The 27,575-nt window shown below is 28.3% G+C and overlaps 1 protein-coding gene across 4 annotated transcripts in view; it reads left to right on the forward strand.

The window, feature by feature from the left end:
• LOC126837892 (uncharacterized) overlaps window positions 1–27,575 on the forward strand; it is a 153,754-nt gene that overhangs the window by 70,990 nt on the left and 55,189 nt on the right. For 3 of the 4 annotated variants that reach the window (XM_050571863.1, XM_050571866.1, XM_050571864.1), the window contains one exon: window positions 25,807–25,855. The exons of the other annotated variant lie outside the window; for it this stretch is intronic. The gene's annotated coding sequence lies outside the window, so the exon portion shown is untranslated. The remainder of the gene's footprint in view (window positions 1–25,806; window positions 25,856–27,575) is intronic. 4 annotated transcript variants of the gene reach the window in all.

The following is a 27,575-nucleotide window of genomic DNA, read 5'->3' on the forward strand; positions in this document are numbered from 1 at the left end:
CTAATCCACGATTACTTTTATCCGCGCTTTCTTATTTGCCGCCAATATGTTAATAGGTCTATGAATGCTGCTGTTTTATTTTGTCAGGTTTAATTAGAGTAATAGTGTGTTTCTCCGACAACATGATTTGTGCGAGAAGGTCATCTAACTAATAGTAAATGAACATATGCGTGCCGATCCTAATTGCTTATTTATATGTAAGGGGCAAAATATAAAGATAATTATGTTTACACTTTTGCATAATTGCATGACACAGACCGATAATATTTACTCTTTTTTATTTTCATAATAATATATAGGTTTGCTTTGTCTTGAGGGGAAAAAAATCACTTATTTATTTACTATTATGAATCTACTACTATCATCGGCACATACGGGTGTGTGCGTGTGTATGTGTATATAGGACTTCGTTTTGCGTGTCATAAATATCATCGTCTCGGGTACCGTCTGTGATTGTACCTGTTACATTATTGTTCTCCGTTAAAATCATGATCATCAGTTTTAAATACGTTGTTTTATAATTTCTGTTCTAACGGTCAAGGAATCGTATTATAATATTTTATAATCGTGTCAAATTCAAATAATAGTATGAAGTGCGAGTCGGGAATTGGTGTCCAAGGATTGTCAGAAAATAAGACTCGGACATGTCCATGATTCATTTCTGACAACGCAATAACAAAAAAAGGCATTGCCTTACAACCGAACGTTTATAATTACGGGATAACGGTTAGGTTGAAGTTATAAAATCTGCAACGGCAGTTGTCTGCCGCCAAGGAATATGTGTTTTTTTTCTAGGTGTATTCATAGTTATCTTTTACACCGTGAGAAATGAGAATTATAATTTATATTTATATTTTTAAAGACGCTACCTAACAGAAGTTAATAATTTATATATTCGCGCATAATATAATTATATGTATGATTCCCCCCCAAAAAAAACAAAAAATTATACTTTTAAAAAGAAAAATAGAAATTTATTTTTCCTTTTCCTTATACTGCCTCTTGGAATTTCCATCAAGAGACAGAGGAAAACAGAGGAATTAAAGTTTAGACATAATTTTGGGTTCCTAGGTTATAATCTAAGTTCCCTATGTTATGTTTCTGGTTAGTGATAAATGGTCTGCTAGTATAATTGGGTCTCTGTCTATTGCTAATACTCTTTCTAGATTGATCGTTAACAGCACTAAAAGTAGACCTATTACAATTATATTCAAACTTCCTATTTCTAGTTCCATTATAATAATTTTGGGTTGTCCTATTTTTCCCATTGAATACATTCCTAGAATGATTATTATTTAACCCACGGGGGTGTCTATAATATTTATAATAATTAAAGTTACCCAAATTAATATTCTTATTAGCGCTATGATTACTATGCACACAAATCTTAAAATTCCTTTTACCATTATTAATCCTAGTATTCTGGCTAATCCTACTGATTTTATTATTCACATTCTTACTAGCCCTATAATAACTATTGTTGTTATTATCTTCAACCCTATTTATATTAATTCCATTATTATGTTTTTTTTAAAAAATCAATGTGTATTATCTCATTATTTACATTAAGTTGTATTTTTGACTTAGCAAAGTTAACTACGCCCTTATATTTAATTAGAAAATCAACTCCAAGAAGACTATTACAATTCAAATTTCGTACGACCGCGCATTGTATTTCTACAGGAATATTATTAAAATATACTTTAATAGTTGACCTGCCAACTAAGTATAATTTTGAACCATTGGCTGTATATAATTTTGTCTTCCCGTAAGAACTAATTACATGATTTTTGGGAAGCATATTTTCGTTAATAACGCTAGTACTCGCGCCTGAGTCAACAGTAAAATGATGTGCTACATTATCTAAAACACCTATGATTACTGGATTATCCCCTTTATATTTTTTATTATTAATGACACAACTATCTATGTTTTCTACTCGGGGTGGAGTATTATAATTTTTACTCTCTTGTCTATCATTATTCCTAAAAAACGAGCGTTGTAATTGTTTTCACTATGATTATCAAAATCGTCTTCCTCACTACTACCATAATCAGAATTTTGTTAAACACGTATATCGCGTAACACGACAAAATTATTCATTGTCTGTATGCTGTGTAGTGCATAGTGCAAAGTGAATATTTAAGAAAGATGTTGATATATCTGTAGTCATGCTTTTTTATCGGGGAAACCAAAACAATTAAATAATAAGGTTATAAAGACATTTATTTTCAATAGAATTGACAAGTTTTTGCATATAAAAAAGAACGTATGAAAAAACTTTAAATAATACAGAAAAAACTAAATTGATAATAAGGAAATAACTAAATATAATTTTATATTTTATTAATTAATTAAATAATCAATCATTTAAATGTTTAGGGTACCTAATATTACGTATTAAAGATACTAAAATCTGATTAATGTAAATAATGTTACCACGTTTGTTTTAAATTAGTACCTAATAAATAGTAAGTTAGGGTTGCTTAGATAATATTCAATAATTTAGTTAAAAATAATATGGTTTATCATAAAAAAAAATAAATTAAATTATGCAAAATACAATGTATGAACTATTGAAATATATTGTTATCAATTAGGGGAAGGTACTTATAACCATACTTTTGTTAAATTACATAACTTTAAAAAAACATTTCCTAATTATAGTTTTTTTCTCTTCGTCAATAAAAACCGATAATTAAGCGATTACTTTATTTTAAATAGTAAACAACACGTCCTAATAAACTTTTATATTATACTAAACAAATATATTATGTTATTATTCCCTGGTTTAAAGTCGATTTGTATATATTGTTATGTATTCGTAATGGATGTATAGCGTATAGCTGCTTTTTTTCTTCCTAAATTCTAGAGTACATATTCATTCCTTCAAGCTTTGGTGTAGTTTTTTTGAATAGAAACTATTAAAATATGTTAACTATATCTTGAGATATTTAATTTGTCATTAAATAACACCTATTACGTATGTGAACTATGCCATTTATTATAGTACATATAATAAACAATATAATAATATTGAGTTTTAATATTCATTGTTGATATTGTCTAACCAAAAACCTCAGTAATCAACTTTTAGGGTAAAGTAGAGTTTGGAATTGTATCAATATGGGCCTCTGCAAAAGCTTTTTGCCACAATTATACATGGAAAACGCCTCACCGACCCGTGTTCTTCCACCAAATGACCAATAGTAAACTTAAACTAACCACGACTTACAACCACTGAGGTCCGAATGTTTTTAATTGATTCAACTTTAAGAGAATTTCGCATAATATAACGAACAGTTGTAACTCTCTGCTCGTGCAAAGAGGGTCAAGCATTATAAATAATGGTGCTAAAAATTCTGTCTAAAATTCTTAAAAAAAACCAGTGCGTGTGTTACGAGTATACGCGCGAGGGAAATGAAACTTATTTTGGTATTTTGTGAAAAATACATGAATAAATTGATTTTAGAACAACCTAATATGTGAGACAAAAAGGGAAATGAGACCTCTTGAGAATCAAAATCGCAAGAGAGGCTAAAACATTGATCAGGGTTGGCAACATATTTAAGAAAAAAAATTAACTGGTTAAGAGCACACTATTTTAATTTTTGGTTAAGTGTCATTCTTTAAGTATGTAAAATAAAAAGTTGGCAACATTTAAACTAGAAATCGTTTTTCTCAAAAAACTATTTTCTGAAAATCAATTAAAACAAATGTAACTCGGTCAATTATCAAGATAAGAGAACGATTTTGGTCTCAAAATTTTCAGAATTTAGTGCAAAATTTGGAATAATCCATAAATCAATTTTATTTTTGCAACAAGTGGTCCCTTTTTAGTTTCCGCCTCACATATTATTATTTTTATTTGATTAAGAAAAACACAAGTACAACTTATTATGAATATTCAATTCATAGTAATGAATATTAATGAAAATCTTCTGCTGTGCAATAAAAAAATGTATGATAGAATTGATCAACTATATCTATATACAAAAATTACATTTGTATAAACTGAATTTTCATCAATATAAATAGTTGTATACAGAGACATATAGTTGTATAGGAGACAAATAACTACAGAGTGTGCTCTTTTTAGGCTATGACAATATAAAAAAAAAGTGTGTTTGGTTGTACGGTTGCCACTATGATATTAGTATAATTTTAAGTAATATTCGTAACGATTCCATTAAACGTACTGGTCTGAATAAATATTAAATAAACACAGCGCTGTAGTAATTATTAGCTATTATTATTCTTAACAACAGAAATTTAATCATGAGAAAAACTTATAATTCTTAGAATACACAAGATTTAATAACTTCACACAGTTTGGCCAATACAAATCCTTGGAACTTGCCGTAAATTATGTTGAACTGCACTAACTAATGTCAAACAAATTATTACCTCTTTATATAATGTAATATTATGGTATAGTATTTGAAAATTTTTAATTTAAACTTGGAAAATATTAAAATAATAATAATCGAATGGCGTATTGACCGGGAGGGCGCTATAGCTAACTTATGCCAGTTCGGTCGCCTGAGGGCGCATTGCATTTCTGCCATATCAGGAAATATTAATACATTTTTACATCATTGTATTTTAAAAAATGTATTGCAATTTTTGTATTTGTTGATATTTTTTTAAACTGACAATACATTTTGGTAATTATTTTATTTTATTCGGCAACTAACTAATGTTTTAGTAAGATGAAATATAATATAATACGATATAATGTAACCGAGTATTAAGTTAAATTGTATTTAACTAATTAGCTTGCATCAAATGAGTTGTAAGTGTTATAACAGTCTTTATAAGATTATTACTTGGTTGAAAATTACGGTTTTTGGCAATTTAAATACCACTATAATACTTTCGAGCTCTATAATGGTAATCAGGTAAAAGCTTTTAGGTATATATGTTAAACATAAATCAGTAGACAGTGTCTCGCGAAAACGATTAGGTGTTGACTGAAATTATTGCATAAAGTTTGATTTAATTTTCCTAGGAAACGTTTTGTATTAAGTTAGCTGACAATAGCGAAGCAAAATGTATAGTTTCTACGACTCATTATTATACGTAAAACTTTGGTTTCAATAATCCATAAATTGCGTTAATAAGAAGTAACCTAGCTAGCACTTTCCTTAAGAAGAGATTTTAGAGAATAGCTTAGTTAAGTAAAGTTACTAACATGCGGTCGTAAGTATACATGCTATTCTACTTAAAATTATCTTTTGTTCTGTTTTATCTCAGAAAAAAATACTCTAAAACAAAATAGTGTGCACATGAACACTAATTACTATAACCATATACTATAAATACAATAACTAATTTAACTATATTAATTAAAAATTATATTACAATGTTCACGGGAAAAAAATAATATCTATCTATTTAATAAAAAAAAATGTTAATTGTATACTGTTGATAGTCCCAAAACCAAATTCCTACAAACTCATTATCTATGAAGGAAAATATAAGACAGGGAGGAATGGAGGAAAATTGTAGGAAGGCAATACCAGTCGGAAGACTGAAAAACCTAAAGAAGAGAGATACTGTTGATTATAACTAATTATTGATGTGGAAAAATAATGTATTTAGTCAATTAATTCTTAGGTTTTCTTTTACTTGTGTTTGTATAATGCCTGCAAAAATATTTTAACTTGCATATTATGTACTGAAGAAATTAATAGCGATCTTAATTTGTAATTCAGTTGTCACACAACATATTTTATATTGTTAAAATATAAAATACTGAATTAAACAATTTCAAATTATTACAAGTTTGAATAAATTGAAAGAAGCAACATATCTTTAAATTATCCATCAGAATAATGATTGATAAATTAAAATACTAAGTTTTTAAATTGTTTTTATATAAACAGCAATGTATTATAGCGCAATGAAGTTATCATTACTATTTATATAATATAATACTAATAATTTATATAATATAGGTACTTGTGTTAAATCATACTTAATTTTTTTTTGTGATTTTTATTTTTGTATAATTTATCAACGCCTATCGAATAACTTATTGCAAAACACGACGTTATGATTTTTTTTATTTATAACATTTACATGTGGGTAGTTTGCTATAGTGCCAGTTGCCACTAATTTTGTGGCATATGGAGACAGATGTTGTGCGTGCTATACTCGTACAGTACAAGGGGCTTACAAACAACCCTCGCCTACCCTTGTATTGCTTATAATAGCTAAATAGTGTCCATTTTAACAGTTGTAACAAAATATGTCCACTTTGGTTATTTTTTATTGTTTGCCAAATCATGCCTAACGTTTCACTTATCATAAATTATTTCAAGTAGAAATTCAGTTAAATTAGCCATCACAAAGTTTTTCTAATATTTATCAATGTTGTCTCTCACATAACATTGTAAGAAATTATGATGGAAATCCAAAAATCCGGTTCAACAAAAAACGTAAACAGAGAACGTTCAACAAAAAACCTTTTATGTTCATAAAAAATGCTATTTAAGCCACTTAAAAATCTTTTAAATATTAAATATGTGTACAATATAAATCTGTGTAGCTGAATAAAAAATGTTTGATGAAAATGTAAAAATAAAATACAACATTGAAAATCAAAGTTAAGCTACTTTTAAATTGTCATCAAAATGTTTTCTTTGGTACACAATTTTATATTGTAATAACATTTAATATTTATAAGATATTTAACTGGCTTAAATAACATTTTTTTTTTAAATCCGGATTTTCGGATTGCCATAACTAGTAGAAACAAACATATTGATTTTAAAATCTTTTTAATTTATATTACAACGAGCATATTATATAAATTGTGTATGATCATGTATAAATTATTATTAGCTACTTATAAGAATATATGTAACATTTCATTTTGATAATACTTTATGAACTAAATAATAACTCACCCAAAAATACACACATCCGGCCATTTTATACGAAAGTTTCATAAAAATATGTATTATAAAAACTTTTGGAAGAAAATAGTTTACACAATCGCAGTACCTACTATAGCTTTAACGTTTTAAAAATAAGTTTTGTTAATAAATAATAGTTATTTCTGTGGTGAAGACTGAGCATACAAAAAATAATTTATTAGCCAGTTTTGAATGAAATCCATTATTTAAGAGCAAACAGTGGATTAAAAAAAAAAGTTGTAAGTAAAATAATCAGAATAAGTAGATGCAATTTTTAAAATAAATATATTATTAAAAGTATTATTATACGATGTTCTAAAACATGTTATTTTTTACCTCTCTAAATAAGAATTGCAAATAGCTTAAACTGGTCATTTAGGGTTATTGCTACCCCATCCTATGAGGGGTATTTCCCGATATTATTAAATAATACCATTAATTATACTATAACATTATGTTTTTAAAAAAATTCTAAGGAGTCAAAAGTAAAATTAAAATTTGTTTAGTAGTATAACTTAAAATAATATTAATTATAACAGTACAGGTATGTATTAAATATATTTTATATTTTACCATGGTATGGTAAAATGTTATGGTTTTTAAGAAAATTATGTAATGATTGAAAAAATGACTAAGACAAAATCCATATTCGTTAATCATTACTACAACAGATTTTGTGAAAAATTGAAATCACATTAAAAAAAAACCCCTTCAAAAAAATTGTAATAACTAATTAAACCCTATTACCTTTAGAGTGGATGATTTTTTTTAAAAATCACCTGTATATAAACACTACAGTTATCTTTAAATATATTATACTATAGAATATTTTTGATACATAATAAGTTTGTAATTACCATGTGTATACGTGATTATTAATTCTAGGTGAACAATTTATTTTATTAAAGCCTTACATATAATACCACATACATTAATACACATGAATGGCCAATTGACACCATGTGAGTAGCGATTTTTGCAATGTTGTTTGTAATTCGGCTAACAGAGTTGATATTGGACGTACCGAAAATGTAGCGAATTTGACATTGTCTAAAGAGACAATTGGACAGAAGAAATCCGTGTACGAAAAAGTGCCTTCAAAATTTACCAATATTTTTTTCTTCTCTGGCCCGGACGCTACGGGCGTGGGCTACCGATACATAATTCATTCGGACGAACCACCGGAACTGTCAAGAATGGTGCGGACGTGTCAGCATAAATTTTTCCGGCTGTCAAACAGTTTGTCTGTTACCTACTGTACTCACCGGACATCCGGCAAGGTTTTCGTGTTCGCTTGTGTACCCTAAACCGATCAAACATACCGGATAGAAGTTAACCGTTTCCCGCATATTTGTTTGTACTTCTGTTCTTTTGAAATTTGTAGAATTTATAGTTCATTGTATGTTAGGTTTACGTTCACGCACGATTAGGATTTTTTTCGTAGAATAAAGTGTAATACTAAACTTCAACAGTTCTTTATTAGTTCGGAGCTATGGCTATAGATTAAATACTGTAATAAAAATAAAAATATTATTATTCATGATAGTAATAACTAGGTTTACACAACACTTAGTACTTGGCAGTAAGGGAGGAGGTAGCTACTCGTCTTTAGTAAATAAAACTAATATTTTACCTGTTTACACGTGAGATATTACTGCGAGTGACAAGTACTAATGATTAGTACTAAGCATTGTGTAATCCGGGCATTGTGCCATGCTATCATACAACTACATAGTATCTTAATATGCAACGACAAATTTATACTACATTTTCTAATTATACCTGACTATGGAGGATGGAGGTTATTGAGTGTGTATACGTTTGTATGTATGTTTTCTTTCTACATTTTCTGTTTAAACTATTGAACCGATTTTATTGAAATAAAAACTAAAATAACTTGTAAAGTAATAAGTGTGTTCAAAGGCAGATTTAGTTATTGTGGGATTAAATATAGTTCGGCAAAACCAAAATTTTAACTAACACATTTATCGTATTCTGGAAATGTATTAAATGCTTATTATGTGTGCTAAGTATACACATAATCGTAATATGTTAGGGCAAATACTATAAATTTAACCAATGTTAAAATTTAAGTTCTGAAATACGGCAACTTTGCACAAAACCCCTAGGTAAAAAACGTACGGAATCGTGTACCTCAAAAAGTGCACGATTGCGTACACTCGATAAGGACCGTGTCGTACTCACTAAAAATACCGCAAAGATAAACAAACATCATAAACGTATAAAGTCGTTTGATATTTATGCAAGCAGGCATAAGAGAAGACTAACTCAAACGTTTCTATCTTAGCCAAAATTAATAACGTATTCTGCAAAATACTTAGTTAAATTAAAGGATGCAAAATGGGTGATTCACTGTTTTATAGTAAATCCGATAGAAGCATCAAAAACAAAAGAAGTGAAATAATTTTAATTCAAATAAAAGGAGACTTCTATCACAAGATAGAACTTAGTATTATAACGTCATTTAACTTATCAAAATACCAATATAATGTTATTCGTTACGATGCACTAAAAAGATTTAGTAATTCTTTTACAAGATGTTACAAAATTCAGTAAGCTAAACTTCGGTGCTTACCCACCTCAAAATAAATTTTAGCTGCAGAATTCGAAGCGAAAACTTAACTCTATATTTTATGGAACATACTTTTTACTAAAAAACATGATATAACTAATTTTAAAAACTATTTTTTTTAACTAATTTTATTTCTAATTGAGATTACATTACGCCTGATCAAAGATACCATGAACAGAAATTTGATGATCTATTTAAAAAATATTCTAGAATCTAAGAAACAAGTTTACTATTCAAATTAATCGATATCAAAATATCTGTATTCATTTTGAAAATATAACCTGTTTTTGAGAACAATATAATTTTAATTCATAAAAAACCTAAAGAAACCATTGAAAAATATTATTTTGAACTTTTAAACGTATTACAATTTTTTTTTAAAACATTAAATTGTAAATTTGTTAAATAGTAATGTTTTTAAACCATTATTTGAGATAAATTCGGAGAAGAATGTATTAGTTTATTTTATTGTAGAACAATTATTATTTAACATTACATATAATGTATAAAAAATTATATAATTCAAACTTTCAATATGCCCCTAAACAAATATATAAGACATCGGTTTTGTTTCTGCACACCTAAACCTCTAAAAGCCACCTATACTCTGTTCGCCGAGGGAATAGAAGTGCGAAGAAACCAGTAGTAATGAGATAGTAATGCGTTTTCGTTTGTGCGCACTCCAATTGTCTCGGTGACCGAGGTATAGTTGCCATTCTGTCTTTCAGTGTTCATAAGTATAATTTATTTGGTTTTATATTATTATGGTCAATTTCATTATAATAGTATAATAGATATTTTTTGAATGGGGTTAGTATTGTTTACATTGTTAATTTTTAGTGAATACATTATGGCTAAATAAGAAAGGCTTATTTGAGATTTTCACCCGGAGGTACCAAATTAAAACTCATTACTACACTGTACTATAACCTCCCATCTACACATTTAAACGTTAATAACGCCATATTCATTATTCAGAACTAACTATCGGCCAATCAATAATTTCAGATAACCCTGCTTTTTAAAATTTATTATATCTTGATTATTTACGATATAATGTGTAAAGTATATGTCTACCTCGATCATGTAGGTAACACTAGATTTAATCCCTACTTGGGCGACTACTTTGAAACAGATGTTGTCCTTCTCACCCATAAGCTCACTTTATTTGAAGAGGTAAAAATTAAAATATAATCCTATTGCCGCCGGCTAACTAACAAATCAACTGCAACACATCAATGGCACCATCTATGGTAGACGGTTCAGATTGAAATATAAGAAATGAGATGGAATATTTTATTTAAAACAGAATCGTGCTTATTTTTAACTGGATAAAATATAAAAAAGAAGTATGATTTTTTCACTGCCAACAATTGATGTAACACAAAATTCCTGAATGAAACTTTTCAAATCATTTTATTACATAAAAAATATGTCTTCGTTAAAGTTTCCAAGAAAAAAATAGCAGATGAAACGAATTTCTCATTTTAATAGTCAACCATTTATCGTGTGAAAAGTTTCAATTACTTTTGTTCAGTGTAATCTTCTACTATTGAAAAGGTAATACAATAAACAGTAAATAGTTTTAGTATTTTTGTATTATTACACGATAAAGTTAAATAATGGTATTAGATTTGAAATTGATACATGTAGTAGAAATATAATATGGAGTTAATAGAATCTATACTGACTTGTAAATATGCCATTTTTTAATTAGAACAAAACGCACCAAAATAATTATTTTTTTAATCAACCAACATATCTTTGGTCCCGGCTTATGTCAATTTTACGAATTATTTTGCCAATTGAACCAAAAAAAAACAGAAAAAATCAAGCTTTAAATCTACGGGGAAAAAAATAGTTGTGAAAAGTTCACTTAAGTCCTTTCTACCTGGGACGAAAGATATTATATTATAAGTTGGCAATACTTGCAAAACTACAACAATTACAACAATTCAAATTCGTCTAGCATTGCTTAAGCCACATTGGGAATGAAACCGGAATCAGGAAACTATGACGGTCGATTTGTAAAGTCTGTGAATACGTAATATCGTACAAATCTATCGCTTCAACTGTAGGAATGTTAGATAGTTGGATTGGAATATGATGCAGTTTCTAAAATGCATTAATATGGTATACATGCAGAATTATATAACAGGTATCAAATTAAGAAAATCAGTAAAAGAACATAATATATTATAACTACCATTTATATGGTATGCGAAATTGTTCGCATTCTATTACAATTTATATTTATCAAAAAGAAATATTTACAGAATATGTGAAGTAATTAGACCAAAAAAACTCGATACAACATTTTTAAACTATCATTTTTTTTCATTAAATGTGTGCACTTGATGAGTTATTTTGTAATTTATGTTTAATTCTTATTTCCTTATAATTACACCCTAATGAAAAGTTTAGATCATCAGCTTCTATAATGGCAAATATTCATAAAGACAATGAAAAAAAATTGGTGACAAGTTTAATGGGAAATAACTTATATTTATTAACATTATCTCTACTACTCATCCATGATTTTACAGATATTTAAGTTTGACTGTACTTGAAGTTTTAATCAGATATTTGTTTTAGTGTACGGTCAGTTTATCCAGATCTTATAATTCAAAATGTTTTGTTTGAAGAGTGAAATTACCTATCATGTGAATTTTGGAAACTTGCACAAACGGGTACACACTCAACCTTCTATAGAATATCTTGTGTTTTGTCCTTACATATAATAAGCTACCTAACATTGTTAGTTTATTTAGATTGAACTCTTTACAATCCAACCACTTTTATCATCTATTTTTCTATTAACGAATCTTTTTACATATATAAAAGAAAATGATCGATACTTATATATACATATATATATATATATATACTTAACACCTGCGTAATCTTTAACGAAAACAATACTCATTCTAATTTTAACTTTTAACCGTACTCTGAAACGCGTGGTCCGACAATAGTTTTGAAAACAAAATATAAAGATTTTTCAACAATTGCTTAATGAATTGATCCAAGTACATTTTTAATATTCGTTTTTAATGTTTTTGTAAAATCATTATACATCTTTGAAAATGCATGGTGATGTGTCATGCTAAATATCCTCTCTTAACAAAGTCTAAAAAGTTTAATATGCTTTTACCTTTCTAACTTTAGCTTAAAATGTTGAATTTATTATGTAATTCTTTATATTTTAACTATTATGCAAATTTACCACGTTGATGTAATAGTAGTGATCTATTCTTGCATCTATTTATTCAATTTTTCTAAATAACTACTAATTTCATTTAGTCATAATATATTTATGATGGTATATTATTCATTTTGAGTTTTCTGGATAAATAGAGATATAAGAGCTCTCTATTACATGATAATTAATCATATTTACGTCTACTCGTAGAAGTTATAAACTTTGGTTTTCAACTATAAAAGTTTTAACGAGTTGATTTGTAGCGTTAATTTTTAAATGATATTTAGTACTTGAATAACTAATTATCATTAAGTTTTATTTTATCAAAGAAGTTTTTAAGTATAACTGGACTTTAAGTAGTCTATTAAAACTACTTTAAGTAGTTTTTAAAATTATATTTCATATACATACCTAAATAATATAATACAATTGACCAAACTAGTTTATTGAACTCATAGCTAATTATTACTAAAAGTGAAGAAAACTCATTTAAATTGCAATTGAAAATCAGTATACTCGTAAAAAAGTATAGGTGTAATATAAAACTCAAAAATGTGTTATATTAAATTATTCTAATCTATCTTATTCTTATGTTGTAGAATAAATAAACTCAGAATATTAACTTTTTACAGCCCGTGGAGAAGTATTAATAAAAAACTTGTTGTCTAGTTATGTCTAACGATGTGGAATCCAATATATTAAACAATATAGAAAAAATACATTTAAGAATCTGCTCAACTATTTTTAAGTTTCAAAAGATATGCAATAACAGTTGAAATTATTTGCTTTTTAACATTATATTTAAAAATATAGCACAGGTTAACAAGTAAGCTAAATGTATCGAAAATGACACACGAAAGCGAGTCATATTGCTATCTGTATAATGTTGTAGGTTATAAGATGCGTAAAAACGTATTCAGCTTATGTGTTCCTAATTCACCGAGCACTCAGCCATTCAATACTTTAATGGGGTTATTAAATAAATACTATAAACCGATCAAATCATACTTTGCTGTGAATCATGCCATGTGAAACAACATCAAGATGAAACAGTAGCCGAATTTAGTGCATGTGTCAAAAATCTAGCAATGGTCGATTGTTATTAGCGACTTGTTCATTTTTAGAATAAATCCTGCACCAATACAAGATAGACTTAGAATAAGTTTCTTCAAATGTGTCTACCAAGTACTCTCAACTAATGGACATAATAGCTGACAAAGAATCAATTTGAAATATTAAAAGAACAAAAACCAACCAACCAGCAGCCAACTAAGGAAAAACCTAAGTTCGGAGTATGCGGCCATACCATCCATGCTCTAAAGAATCGAAAGACACAAGAACTACAGTTGTAACGTTTGTAATGTCAAAGGTCATCCAGTTAAAATATGTGTGTGTAAATAGGTTAAGCCGTAAAAATGACAAACCAAAACACTATAGTCTCCACAAAATAAAATCCTATCACAAAAATCAAATTAAAACGTATCTGAAAATTATATTAGGTATTGAATGTAGCAAGCCAATTAAATTGTACACTTGAACATTGAATTCACACATTGAAGTGTGAACTCACCATTAGGCTATACGGTGTGTATATCCTATGTGCCTTTTAATTTTTTATATTGTGACATTGCCAGCGAGGCCACCTTTAGTGTTAAGTTCAATTGAGTGCAAAACTTTTAATAATTATGTAATATTATTTATTTTTATTTAAATAATAATTTTTGTATATCTGAGCGTCTACACGCACCCTTTAACTCCGCTCCGATATTGTTCGATACTCAAACGTCCTGGCAATCCCGAGTGGCTAGCTAATACTCCGGCCCATTGTTTGAAGGAATTAGCGCAAGTACAGCAACCCATACTTCCGCCTTAAAAAATAACGTTTTTTTTTAACTTACTCCATCAGGAATATCATATTTTTTAAAAAACTATTTGATGTTCCTAGAATTGAAATGCCACTTCAGAGCTCTTCCCCGATTTACACGCTTGCTTAGCAATAACATAATGCTACTGTAAGTATGTTTAAATCTAATGTGTCGCTAGAGTTAACTACTCAAGTAAAAAAAAGGTGTTCTTAAAACGTGTACAAAATTTTTAAAATAATATTCACATTTATTGAGAAACCCCATAAAAACTATAATGACATATGATATGATTGTACAGACACCGTTACATTTCTATTAGTTTTTTGTTATGGTCAAGTTGATTTTTATTTTTAAAAACGTTTCTTTTCATTTCGATTCATTACAAATTGCACATACGTGTTTAAAATATGACTATTAACTAGGCATCGTATACAATTATTAGAATTATTATTTAAAAAACTTAATTCTATTTTTTTTTATATACTCAGGAGAAACGTATTATTGCAACGGCCATCCTCGTAGGTTATCCTGTATGTATTTAAGCGTGTGTATTCTGGTTTAGCGGTCTGGCGATTACCGGAGGATACGTAATCGTCGCGTTATCACGCTCATCAATGATGGCAGACTTTGGGCGAGAAGATCTCCTACGTTTACCGGTCATGCTGTACGGACTTCCGACCCGAATTGCTATCCGTTTCCCGTATAGTCCAATACTACCGTCCATTTCCGTTGCATGCACTATCGCCACCGCCGTTTCCACTGTGTAATTTCGCCGGTCTCCGTTGAATTAAACGCGCCTCCTCGATTCGTGCTGTATCGGAATATGTATCTGCTATACAATTCTGCTATTGGAACTTTGCACAGAATAGATGTTTCCATGACTTTATCAGCCGCGTAACCGCACGTGAAACTTCATAACTGGGACGGCTGCTTTCCCCAAGACCCAGCCCATGCATCGTCCTGTTTATAATGTAACCGATTTTCGACTGTCTGCCAAGGTGGCGGGCACGCGATCGAGGGACAGCGTTTGATGTACGTTTTATAATAATCATATTATTTTAATGGACCATAATAATATACCGGGCGACTCTTTTAACGCCCTACACTTACTTTAAAAATAATTGTAACTTTGTAGTTTTTCTTTTTGAAAACATTTTTGTTTATGTTGTAATATTACAATATTAGACAATATTCAGATTTTTATTTTGTTTAGTATTTTCTAGTTTTATCCACTTTTGAAACGTCAATGGTAACATAATATTATATATTTGATCGAATTTTTTAATTAAGAATAATTTACTAAAAATATTTACTGGTCAATACCCGTTTTGAATGATTATTTTTTTAAATTATTTAAGTTTAAAATTTAGGATGGGAGATAAAGTGCAGTCAAGTAACGAGCGTAGATAAAAATAACTATATAAAATAGTATTTTTTTTTTATTATAAGTTGGGACAAATTTAATATATTTTTAAAAAATATAATTCAATCCCTTATATGTTAAGACCGTATGAACTTTTTTCAATGGTAATTTATGTATTTGATTAACTTTTTAATTAAGAATTTTTTGCTGAACATTTTGACTGGTCGATAACCAGTTTTGGATAATTAGTTTCAAAGTTATTAAAGTTTAAAAATTAGGACGGTGGAATGGTGGAGAGTAAAGATATTTTAATCTGCGGGCAATACTCAACCGCACTTCCCGCCCCGTCATAATATTTAAACTTTAATAACATTAAAACTAATTATCCAAAACTGGTTATCGACCAGTCAAAATATTCAGCAAATTATTCCTAATTTAAAAAATTAATAATATATGTATGATACTATTTAAGTTTTAAAAGTTGATAAAGCTCTAGAAAATACTAAAAAAGATAAACATTGGAATATTTTCTAATGTTTTATTATAGAAACAACAAAAATGTTTTCAAAAAGAAAAACTAGAAAATTGTCTTAAGAAAACATTGAAGTTGAGTGTTAAGAGAGTCACCCTGTATATTTACAAGACTTCGTTGAGAATGGTCATCTAAGTTAGACACAGCCCGGATATAAACAAAAGCACGCTATAACAATAAATCATCTATATCTTTATATAAAATACGTGATAACTAAAGTATAAATTTCAGTATCATTGAGAAAAGAGAAATATTTGTTTTCTTCTAAAATAAATACCGCTTTTATAGACTATTAAACTGTTTCATAAAGTTGTTCGACGTTTTTGTGAGAACTGTATATGTTAACTATTGGTATATTAGTTTCTGGGTATAAAAGAATCGTAGTAATTACTCAAACATATTCACAAGCAAGAAATATATTACATACTTAGAAATTGAATTAGACTTATTAATGTTTACTGAATTTATTATTTAAAACGATATTCCCAGACTTCCAATAATTATACTCGTGTTAAAAAGATGAAAATTTAATATTGATTTGTAGCTTGATGTCTTTTTTTACAAATTCTTAGTATAGTTAGATTACCCGGTATGATTTAATTTATGTAGCTCATTTATATTATAGTAAATCTAGTTGTTATGTAATAGCTAGTTGCTTATAGTTGCTAACTTTTTTATCAAACTGTCTCAACTGTATGTTTTTGGCAAATGGCATTTTCAGCTTTATTGACTTTTACTTATATACATATATTATAACAAGCACATTTTATTATTTTATGATTTTCTATTTTCAACGAATTTATTTTTCGGGTAAGTATCCCTAAATACTAAGCTAGAGAGAGCCATTTTATGTTTTGTTTTTTTCTTATTTCCTCATAAATTCTTATAAAACCAACCGATGCTTTTCTTGCATCCATTGTAACCGTGTTCACTTTCACAGAATAAGTACGGGTTAACCACTAAACCATGATAAACCCTGACTTCAACAACTATGAATCTCGACATATATATTTTTCACAATCGCCGTTGTTCTTTTTATAAATTATATGTTCTCTGTTATTTCCGCAAACTCCATAAAAAAACATATTTTTTATTTAAACTTCACTAACTCGTTGTCGTCTGATCATACAACAATTGTTTGTTTAAAACAATAAAATATTTAGGAAAATGTTTTTTTTTTTTTATTAATTCAATAATTATTTATTTTTGTAGTAAAATAATTAGTTTATAATTCTTAAATCAAAAAAAAATATAATGTAGTTTGTAACTTTCGTAAGGAGTTTAAGACTTGCTTGGACTGATCTTGGATTGTTCTGATTTTAGCTATTTTTATTCAGTGCTTCAGTTATTATAAATATAATAATAATATAATTATAATATTAACTATGTATTTAAATGAAAATTTAGCTTCAATAAAAATGATTAGAAATTAATATTTTAATAATGCCAATGTCTGAAATCGCACCACATAAAAAAAATCAAAATATTCAGTATTAATGAGTATCTAATTTAGTTCCAGCTGCATCAACAGCAGGTATTTAAGTATCCTTCGAACTAAAAGATGTAAAGACCGTTTCCAAGATTAAAATTAAAAGCGATCACACGTTAATACTTTGCCAGCTGTATATAAACGATTGTTATTTGTTATTATTTTGTCAATAAACTAAAACTTGTCGGTTTTATCAAAACACAATAGCTAAAGTAAAACGAATCGTGACAGAAAAATGTGTTAAGGTCATTACAAATCGACTTATTCATATACGACTTCGAGGAAAAGTCAAACTTCTCGAAACGAATCATCAATCACCGAAAAGCTCGGCAAAGACGTTTGAAAACAGCGAGCAATGGTATAGATAAAGTGTACGCGGAAAGGGGGCCAAGGGCCCATCAATCTTTTATTTTCTTGTTTTCTCTGTTTTTCCACTTCCCGTATTATAGTGCGAACAAAACGCAACATTTTGATAAAATAATATATCTTTCTATACACAGCAGTGTCGGTTATCGTACACAACATAAATGACATACGTGATTCTAATTGTAATTAGTTTATGATAGGTTTAACTGTTACTGGAGACGGTCGTTGTTGTCACCAGTATTATACTCTCATTGTTCCACAGGTTGGTGCCGGTTAATAAAGTTCAGCAATTTATGCAGATCACATTCGAAGAAGACCCGAGGCTCATTAATCCAACCTGCTAGTAGGGTCCCCATAAATACGCCCGAGAAAACTAAAAACGCTACGCTTTACATTCTCTCGAGCTGTGACTGCAACTTCGGGGGTCCCTCGGGTGAAATACATTTTTGCCTCTTACACATACCAAATTTACATTAGAAATGTATGACAAATTCTGGATGGCTCGTTTGAAAAATGCATGTGAGCATCTTAAGCTAAAGGTAATTTTTTATAACCGAAATATACACGTGATTGATAAAAAAGCAATTAAGACTTTGTAAAGCTTGCAAAACATAAAACAGTAAATTATTCATAAGACAATTTCTTCCCAAGCTTATATATTCTTAATTTGTATATCTATCATCTTTGCGCTTTTACTGTGTTCGTAATTAAAACATAGTAAACAATTAAACTAGTGATTAATTTAAATTAAGATAGGAATAAAATAGAGTGACAAAAAGAAATATTAATATAGCCACAAAAATTTGATAAGAACGAAGAGTTTATTTTGTTCTGGAATAATTATCGAATAAAAACTTATTTGTTCCGGAACATAAACTACAGGACAAATGATAAAATTTCGAACAATATCTGAACTCTAACGCAAAAGTATAGAATGGAAAGATTAGTATAGTAAACGAAATAATTATTGTTTCAGAATACCTCCTTTAGGGACCAACCAAATATGATTCGAAAAACTAATGAGGCCCCTTGTCGATATTTTCCAAAATCAAGTTAGTGCTATTTTCTGAATCTTGAATAATTTTGAAACAATTTGAGTTTTGGTACATCTCTTTACCAATAATAATAAATACATTTTTTCGTGTAACAATATAATAAACGCTATAATAAGACTTTAATAAAAACTAAATAAGGCCATCATACATCCGATACACATGTGTACATCTGATTCTAACTGTATTTTAATGTTCAGCTAAATAAGAAAAACCAAAATGTTAAGCATGATTGCGTGTGCTACTGTACGATGAGGTGGAATTTTGTTGTTTGGTTTTCTCTTGTCAACACAAATGGTTGAAATTATTTTCGATACAGTTCTTTGCATATTATGTTTACTACTTTGCTCAATGTTCTGATAATAAATGTAAATAAATGTACATGTTCATATTTGTATTTACCTATTTTGCAGGAACATGGTATGTAAAATATATATGAAACATTTCTTTGAAAAAAATCTCGTAAACTCAAATGAATGTGAAATTTGTAAATATACCCATGAAATGCGTCAAGCCCTAAAGTCATTTATAAAAAAGGAAATCGCGTTACAGTGTGCACCTAACAGTCCTTTCCGTGAAATATGATTTTTTTTTACGACAACACATTTACATACACGGATGGTTACAACATTCCATAGCTTTTTTCGTGATTTTAGAAGGTTTTTACTGTGTGAAGCGTGAGCTCTTTGTAATTGTATGTATTGCACGAGTATTGAAATAGCTTAATGTCACCTATATCACCAATCACCATAAAACACTTAGTTAGCTCAGTATCAATGGCTAAAATCAGATAAGCTAGCAAAATATAGTACAATGGTCTGTTAATAATTGTATTACATTTGTTTTAGTAACAAACACCTAATGAAATTTTAGCATGGTAATTTTGAAATATTTTATTATGTACCTAAAACCTATAAGTTTTTCTTACTTATGTATAACTTATACAAAAACTTGTACTTACAAAAATATGTTACTCAACATTATATCATAAAAAACCTTAAGCTATTAGAATTATAAATCTAATAATATAGAAATTATAAAAGCATAAACTATTTGAAGATAGTAAGATCAGTTCGTTTAATCAAATTATTTAAAATTTGTAAGATATTTACAAATTCTCAATATAGTTTTTATTTTATATACAAAAACTAAATTATTTATGAAAACAAAAATATACAAATACGGAATAGCTTTGCTAGGATACACTAATGTGTACCGTATTTTAAATTATTCTTATTCGGATTTCTCGGCGTCCATATATGTATAACATACAACTGTATATAACACGGATCTTAATCTTTATCAGGCTTAAAATAAAAATAAAAACAGACAACCACAATCTAAATATCCAACCTTGTCTTTGTACGAATATGTATTTTTGAGAAAAGTTGCTGATAGTCATTCAGGAGCAGAAAATGTATTGTAAAGCTTTTATAAGAATAATTTATATAGTGTGCCAGGGTGAAAATCTGTGAAATCTAGTACAAACGTTTCTATTTCAAATTAGTATGAAAATTGTAAAGCGAGATGAAAGTCGGCCGGTAAATCTTGACCGAGGGACCTCCGACACAATTCGTAGGCTTAAATGCCACCCCATTGTTTAAAATATGGGCTAAGTGGTTTGCTCTATTGGATTAACAAAGCGTAATTAATTGCACTAGCAATTTACGTCTCCCCGAGGCATCATCATTAGAAAGTATTTTTGTTACGGTTGTCCTCTTCATTTGAACTGGCAAAATTAGTTTAATTCAAATAATATATTATTACCGAAGTCAGCGTGAAGAAAATATTATTTAATGAATGCACATTTGAAAATCTAGATAAAAACAATATAAAAAAAAAAAATTAAATTATTAATTAAACCCAGTGAGATACTGACTGGTTCATGATAAAAGAATCACCCTGTATAAAAAACAACAATTAAAACAATTGTTATAATGTTAAAAAAAATTAACGGATAAATTAAAAGAAAACATTTTTTGTAGAAGTATTTATAACAGAAATATTATTTGCTTCGTTTTATTGTGAAATTATTTTGAGGAGATAGTAAAACGATATAGGTATAAGGTTTAATGTATAAGGATTGTATGATATTAATCATACGGCTTTTCACTATAGCAAAAACTGAAATGTGTACTGTATCGAACTTTCTCGTTCATGCAAAATCGCTATCATACAACAACAGGATTATGCACGTTTATTGCTTTAGATTGAGTTTTTCTTATCGGTTCAATTACTACCAGATCTAGTAATGACTTAGGTCTAAAGTTTCAGCACTTAATATAAGTTCCCTACGGTCAGATACAAACAGTGAACACTCCGATAATATGTATATGCAAAATCGTGTTATCATTTGGAACGCGACTGAACTTTTTATAAAGTTGTATATTTATAGTTGTTGTTGTGTATTATCTTAAAAATTTCTGTCCATTCTCTATTGTTTTCATTATGGTTTCACTTTTCTCCGAACCGTTTTAACCATATTATAGTACATTTAACAGTAAATAAGTTAAAAGGTCCACTAATATTTAATTAAGATGAACAATATATTATTTATATTATGATATATTCAATTACTATATTCGTTAAATTAAGTTTAAAAATTAATAAATTACTTATAAATAAAAACATACAACAAATACTTTTTATCGACTTTTAAAGTTATAACAGCCTTTATAATATGCATTGTTTAAATCGATCAAAGGCTAAAATAGTTATAGCGTTATATTTTTCCATTGAACTTTATTGGAAAATGTTGTACTAATGTGACAAGAGCCAGTTAAATAAAATATATTTTTTAGTCCGTATAATTAAAAATTCCAATTTTTTTATTCGACAACATGCTAGAAAAATAAAAATGAAATATTTGGGATACTAAGTATTATTATTTATTTATCATTATTAAACGGAAAAAGCCCATATTTGGCAATATTCACAGTACAATATAATAACTCATATCATAGGCGTTACTAGAAGGGGCTAGAGGAGGGGGCTTAGCCCGCTTTAGTCTCTAAAATAGCCCCCTAATAGTTCAAAGGTTGCATGAAAACTAATAATGGTATGTACTAATGGCATAAATTAAGTTATGTTTTACAAAGAGTGCAGAAAATAGAAAACGAATGCAATATGTTATGGCCAAGAATATTATGAATCCAAAAACAGTTATAATTTACTGAATTCTGAGTAATACATTTGTATCTTGGTAAATGGCATCTTGGCTTTTTTATAACTACCTTCCACCGACTTTCTTCCAGTTAAAGTAGTGAAACACAATAGATTTCCTTGTAACAAAAACTTGTTTACTACGGTGAGTTTCCTTTTCTGGTATACAATTAATTTTATTCTTGTTTTTCTTCTATTACGTGCAGTGTTTTTTTCTCATACTTTTATTATGTTCGACATTATTCGGATTTTTTTATTTAAGAAAACTATTATGTTCATCTAATTATGAGAATGATTAACTGTTGAGCTGAAACATTTGTAAAACAAAGGAAAACAATTTAAAGAAAAAATGAATAATAATTTTTAACAAATTACCAATTGTAAACCTGATTTGTTTTGTTTTCGTAAAAATGTTGATTTTTAACATTCTAAGGGTGTACAATCGTAGGACAGTATAATTATTCAATTATTTAAAAAAAAGGCAGGAAAAATAAAGAGCTAGGAAAATAAAATATCTTCTAACAAAAAAGTTATCTGATTGTTACGCTGAAATAGGGTCGACCGCGACGGTTAAAAAAAAAAAGAGTTTTCTTATACGAACCGGCAACAGTGGCGGCAGCGACCCAACGAGTTTTCGTCACGTTCGCGAAAATATTGCAGCCATAAAAATAAACTATTATTACTGTTGCCTCGGCGCTGTATTATGGCTAACGTGAGTCCTGGACCTGCGATTTTTATGACCGGAAAATACATGTCCCTTCACTTGGTCTGTTCAGGCTTAATAAGTTTCTTACTGTAAAAAAAATATCCTTTTTCCCACATACAGATTTTCGCTTGGTCGTAATCTAGTTTTTATTATTACTTATTTTTTTTTCACAATCAAAATGTTTTACGCGAAAAGTTCATCGGAAACCCATCAGCTCACCTAAAACTTGGCAACTTTTTATTCGTTTTGCGATTTAGGTTTTTTTTTTCTCGCTCCACTATAATTTATATCTAAAATAAATTAAAAATATAATCCAAAAAAGTAGACGAGGCATAATTCCATTTAAAATAACCATAATAAGTCGTACATAGTATTTTCATCGTTTATCAATTAAAAGCCGATACCGTTGTAATTAGCATGTAAAAGATCTAAGAGTCCAAAAGTGGCTGTTTATTATGGGGAAAAATATGCACAACATTTTATCTAATATGCTTTAATCTATTTTGATTATATCAAGATCATTTTTCTACCGATTTGTATTGGTACGAGAGTACAGTAAATTATCAATATTCCTACAGGGCGCATTATGATCTCCGTTTTTTTATTAAATCGCCAAAAACTACGAATTACTAAGGTACCTATAAAGCTTCTTAAAAAAATTCTAGCAGGATTATTACGGCGCATAGAAATTTAAAACTAAAAACCGAAAATCAATGCGTCCTAAAAGACTTAAGAAATAATTTTCTTTTAAACAAAACAAAAGAACTATCAAAATCCGAGAACCTACGAATAATATTCCCTTAAGATATGTTATTAAGCTAAAGACCGTGCGTCAACATTTAGTTTGAAACTGTTTTTAATTAAAATAATCATGTAGAAAGCATTGAAAACATTGCCGTAAAGTAAAATTTCAATCACACTGAACATATTAATTTATTAAATCAAGTTTTCTTAAAATATATGTGAATAGCCAAGGATTTAGAAAAATATTTGTATTAAATGTCGAAATGTACTATGAATAATGGTGGTAGGAGTTTGGACATACACATATTTAAATAAATGACACTTGTAAAACGAACACCTTGGTACAAAACTAAACAAACGATTTTTTACAACATTACCGTATAAATCATGACTCGTAAATAATTTTTAATACTTTTTCACAGCATGGCTTTTTTTAAGATAGAAATATTGTTTATAGTAAAAACACGTTCAACCGTAACCACAAAAAAGAGTAAGAAATATATTTTTGGTGGCAAAAACTTAATAAGAGATAAAAGAAAATATGCTTTCGGTTATTGAATGTAAATATATTAAAATATTTTTGGCCATTTATTTTAACTCCGTGAAATGAAACGATATCTTAAACTCTATCGAATTTTCTATCTTTAGTGAACTGTTTTTCATTTGTATGCAACTATTTAAATTCCTCGCTGTTGTATTATTTGTAATGTAACAAGTCACAAGAAAATAATGTTTAAAATCAGACTATCTATGAGCTGGTCGAACTCGGACATAAGGGAGTCTATAAACCACCCGTCTCGGGAACTTAATGGGAACTTTCATTTATTTTTGTGCTATTAAGAAATTGATAGAAGAATGTTCTAATAAAAACGATAACCATTGTAGTAGATGCGTTTAGGATTTTTTTTTTTTTAATACAAATAATTAAATAATATAATTGACATTAATCTATTCTAGCACATTTTGCTTAACTGTTAGCAAATCCAATAAGACGGAGGTCTATAAGATTTGCATAGTTGAGAGTAGAATCTATTAGCGTCAGCATAAAAATGACTGTGGGTAATGATGATAGTCAAGTGTCCGGTAGGAACGACGCTTTGCCGCAGTTTACTTATGTCGATCCCAAGTCTTTCCCATAAATACCTTACCTCCTACACTACCTTTATACACATGAGTAGTTTTTCAATCATTTATGATTATACGATATCACTTATACAACAATTTACAATCTAATCAACAATCTAAAGAAGGATATTCAACGACTTACGCTATCAAACTTTACCGACGACTATCATATAGTTTGGTTCAAATATTTAGCTATAAATAAATTTAAATAGATACAGATGTAATTTATTACATCATAAATCAATTTTTTATTTAAAACTATGTGGTAGTTTAATTGAGCTTAACTATAATCGGCAATGCTTTTCATTTATAAACCTTTATTAACTATGAAAAATAAAAATGATGACTATCGTTGAAGTTTATTTTAATATATATTTTATTGCTTTTATGTTGGCAATGTTGCAGTAACATCACATACTAATGTCTCTAGGCTAAGTGCTTTTCCCCTGTCAATAAGCTGCATTAAGTTGCCATTAACTGTATTTTAAGTATACAAATATTATCATATTCTATAAAATAACCAAGTTACTTCAATGGTGATTTACCATATGGCTATTAAAATATTATAAACACTATATTTTGTTAAACGACAAAATTGCCTAATTTTGGTTTTGAATTTACATGTTATTGTAATTTGTAATCACTTAAAATCATTAACGTTCAAATAAATTATTTATTTTATAGAGAACGGTTGAATAATGCTAGATCGATCAAAGAAAATCCAGGATATTATGTAAGTAAATCAAGTATTATAGTCATAGTCGATTACCGTTTTTATTATTTTTTACTTAGTTTAATTAAAAATGGAACAAATATAATATACGTTACCATAAAAATGTTTTATAGGGTTTTAGCACATAATGGATTGAATTATAATTTTTAATTAAATTAAATATTAGTTAATTTTAGTTAATAATTTAATAATTCAATATTAAATTTGTCCCAACTAGTAATAACAAAATAACTAAAAACTATATAAAAAAAACAAATCACTGAGTAGGTAAATAATTATTTGATACATTTGTATTCGAATAAAAATGTGCACTAATAAGCAATCATAAGAACGGTTTTTGTATATTTAAATTCTTCTTCCTCGAGTATTTAAACTGATTTTGATTGAATTTAATTTTTAAAAAAAGGTTGCTATCACAATTTATTTTTAAATGAAACATAGTGACATGTTTTAAAAATCTCTACAAAATGTAAAAAAAAACCTATACTAAACTATACAACAATAGAATAGTGTTATTATAAACTAACGATTTTATTCGGTAACAATATATTTTATGTTTTAACGAAAAAATGTATGTAATTATAATATTATTATGACCTAAAGACCGATTTAAATATACATACTATAATATTGTTTTAGTTAATACTGTGTAAATGAAAGACAGCAAATATAATGATAATGAATAGCGAAAGCCATTTATTAATAGATAATGATAGGAACATTTCCTGGAAATAAAGGATGCGAGATTGTGTTTATTTATTGCGCACACAGAGATCCTAAATCATACAACACGACGAACTCTCATATCCTATACATTATTATGCTGTTTTTGGTATTTGTACGAAGTGACTATTAAGGATGTAAACTATAACGGATATTTGAATGCCTTTATAATTTATATTACAAATATAAATGTCTGTGTTCAAATATCATGGTATCCAATCTCTTTACACAATTCATCATTATATTTAATTTGATTAAGTTTACAATTATTATGTTAGCTAACATGTATTTTTATGACGTAATAGTATAATCACAGTTTATATACGTATCTAATACGTTAATTGCTTTCTAAAGTGTAAAATTATGTACCATTAGTACATTGAGTTAAAATATTTCACACAGTAGAGAAAATTCAGTATAGTAAATCTATACAAGATTGAAGGTTTGATAAAATATGTGCTTCGCGTGTTATTGACGTCCTGTGACGGTTTGTAAATAAACTTTTAGATAATTTCTTACGAACTAGGTACAACTATTATTCGCTTTTGAACCTTCGTCTTCACCCAAACTATTTGGAGTAGGCCATCTTTGTCCTAAACCTCCACTCGATACAATCTCTCACGTCATCTTCAAATATACAAGCAGTCCTCATATCATTCTCAATCGCATACAACCACATTTATTCGGTTTTTCTCTTGCCCTCTTTCTGACTACACGAATTATATAACTATAAACGAATTAAGTACAATTTGTTTAAAATTATCCAGAAGTCATGATGACTTGTACATGACGTTGGAGCTCAGTAAGGTAATTTTTAAATGATTCTTGTTACGTGTCTAAAACGCATACTCCGGTGAGGTGCTTATAAACTCTAAAAACCTACTGAATAAAATAAATTGTCATCTTGTGATCCAAAAGAGAAGTTATATGTTCTATGATGACCACGTCATAAATATATGATTTATTTAGAAATAAATACGGGCAGTGCTTCCAGCGA

The sequence above is a fragment of the Adelges cooleyi genome, unplaced genomic scaffold (assembly GCF_023614345.1).
Source record: "Adelges cooleyi isolate 19-005CV unplaced genomic scaffold, UGA_ACOO_1.1 ACOO_flye_CR_arks_rails_tigmint_CR_PRNA_30, whole genome shotgun sequence".
NCBI classification, from domain to species: domain Eukaryota; kingdom Metazoa; phylum Arthropoda; class Insecta; order Hemiptera; family Adelgidae; genus Adelges; species Adelges cooleyi.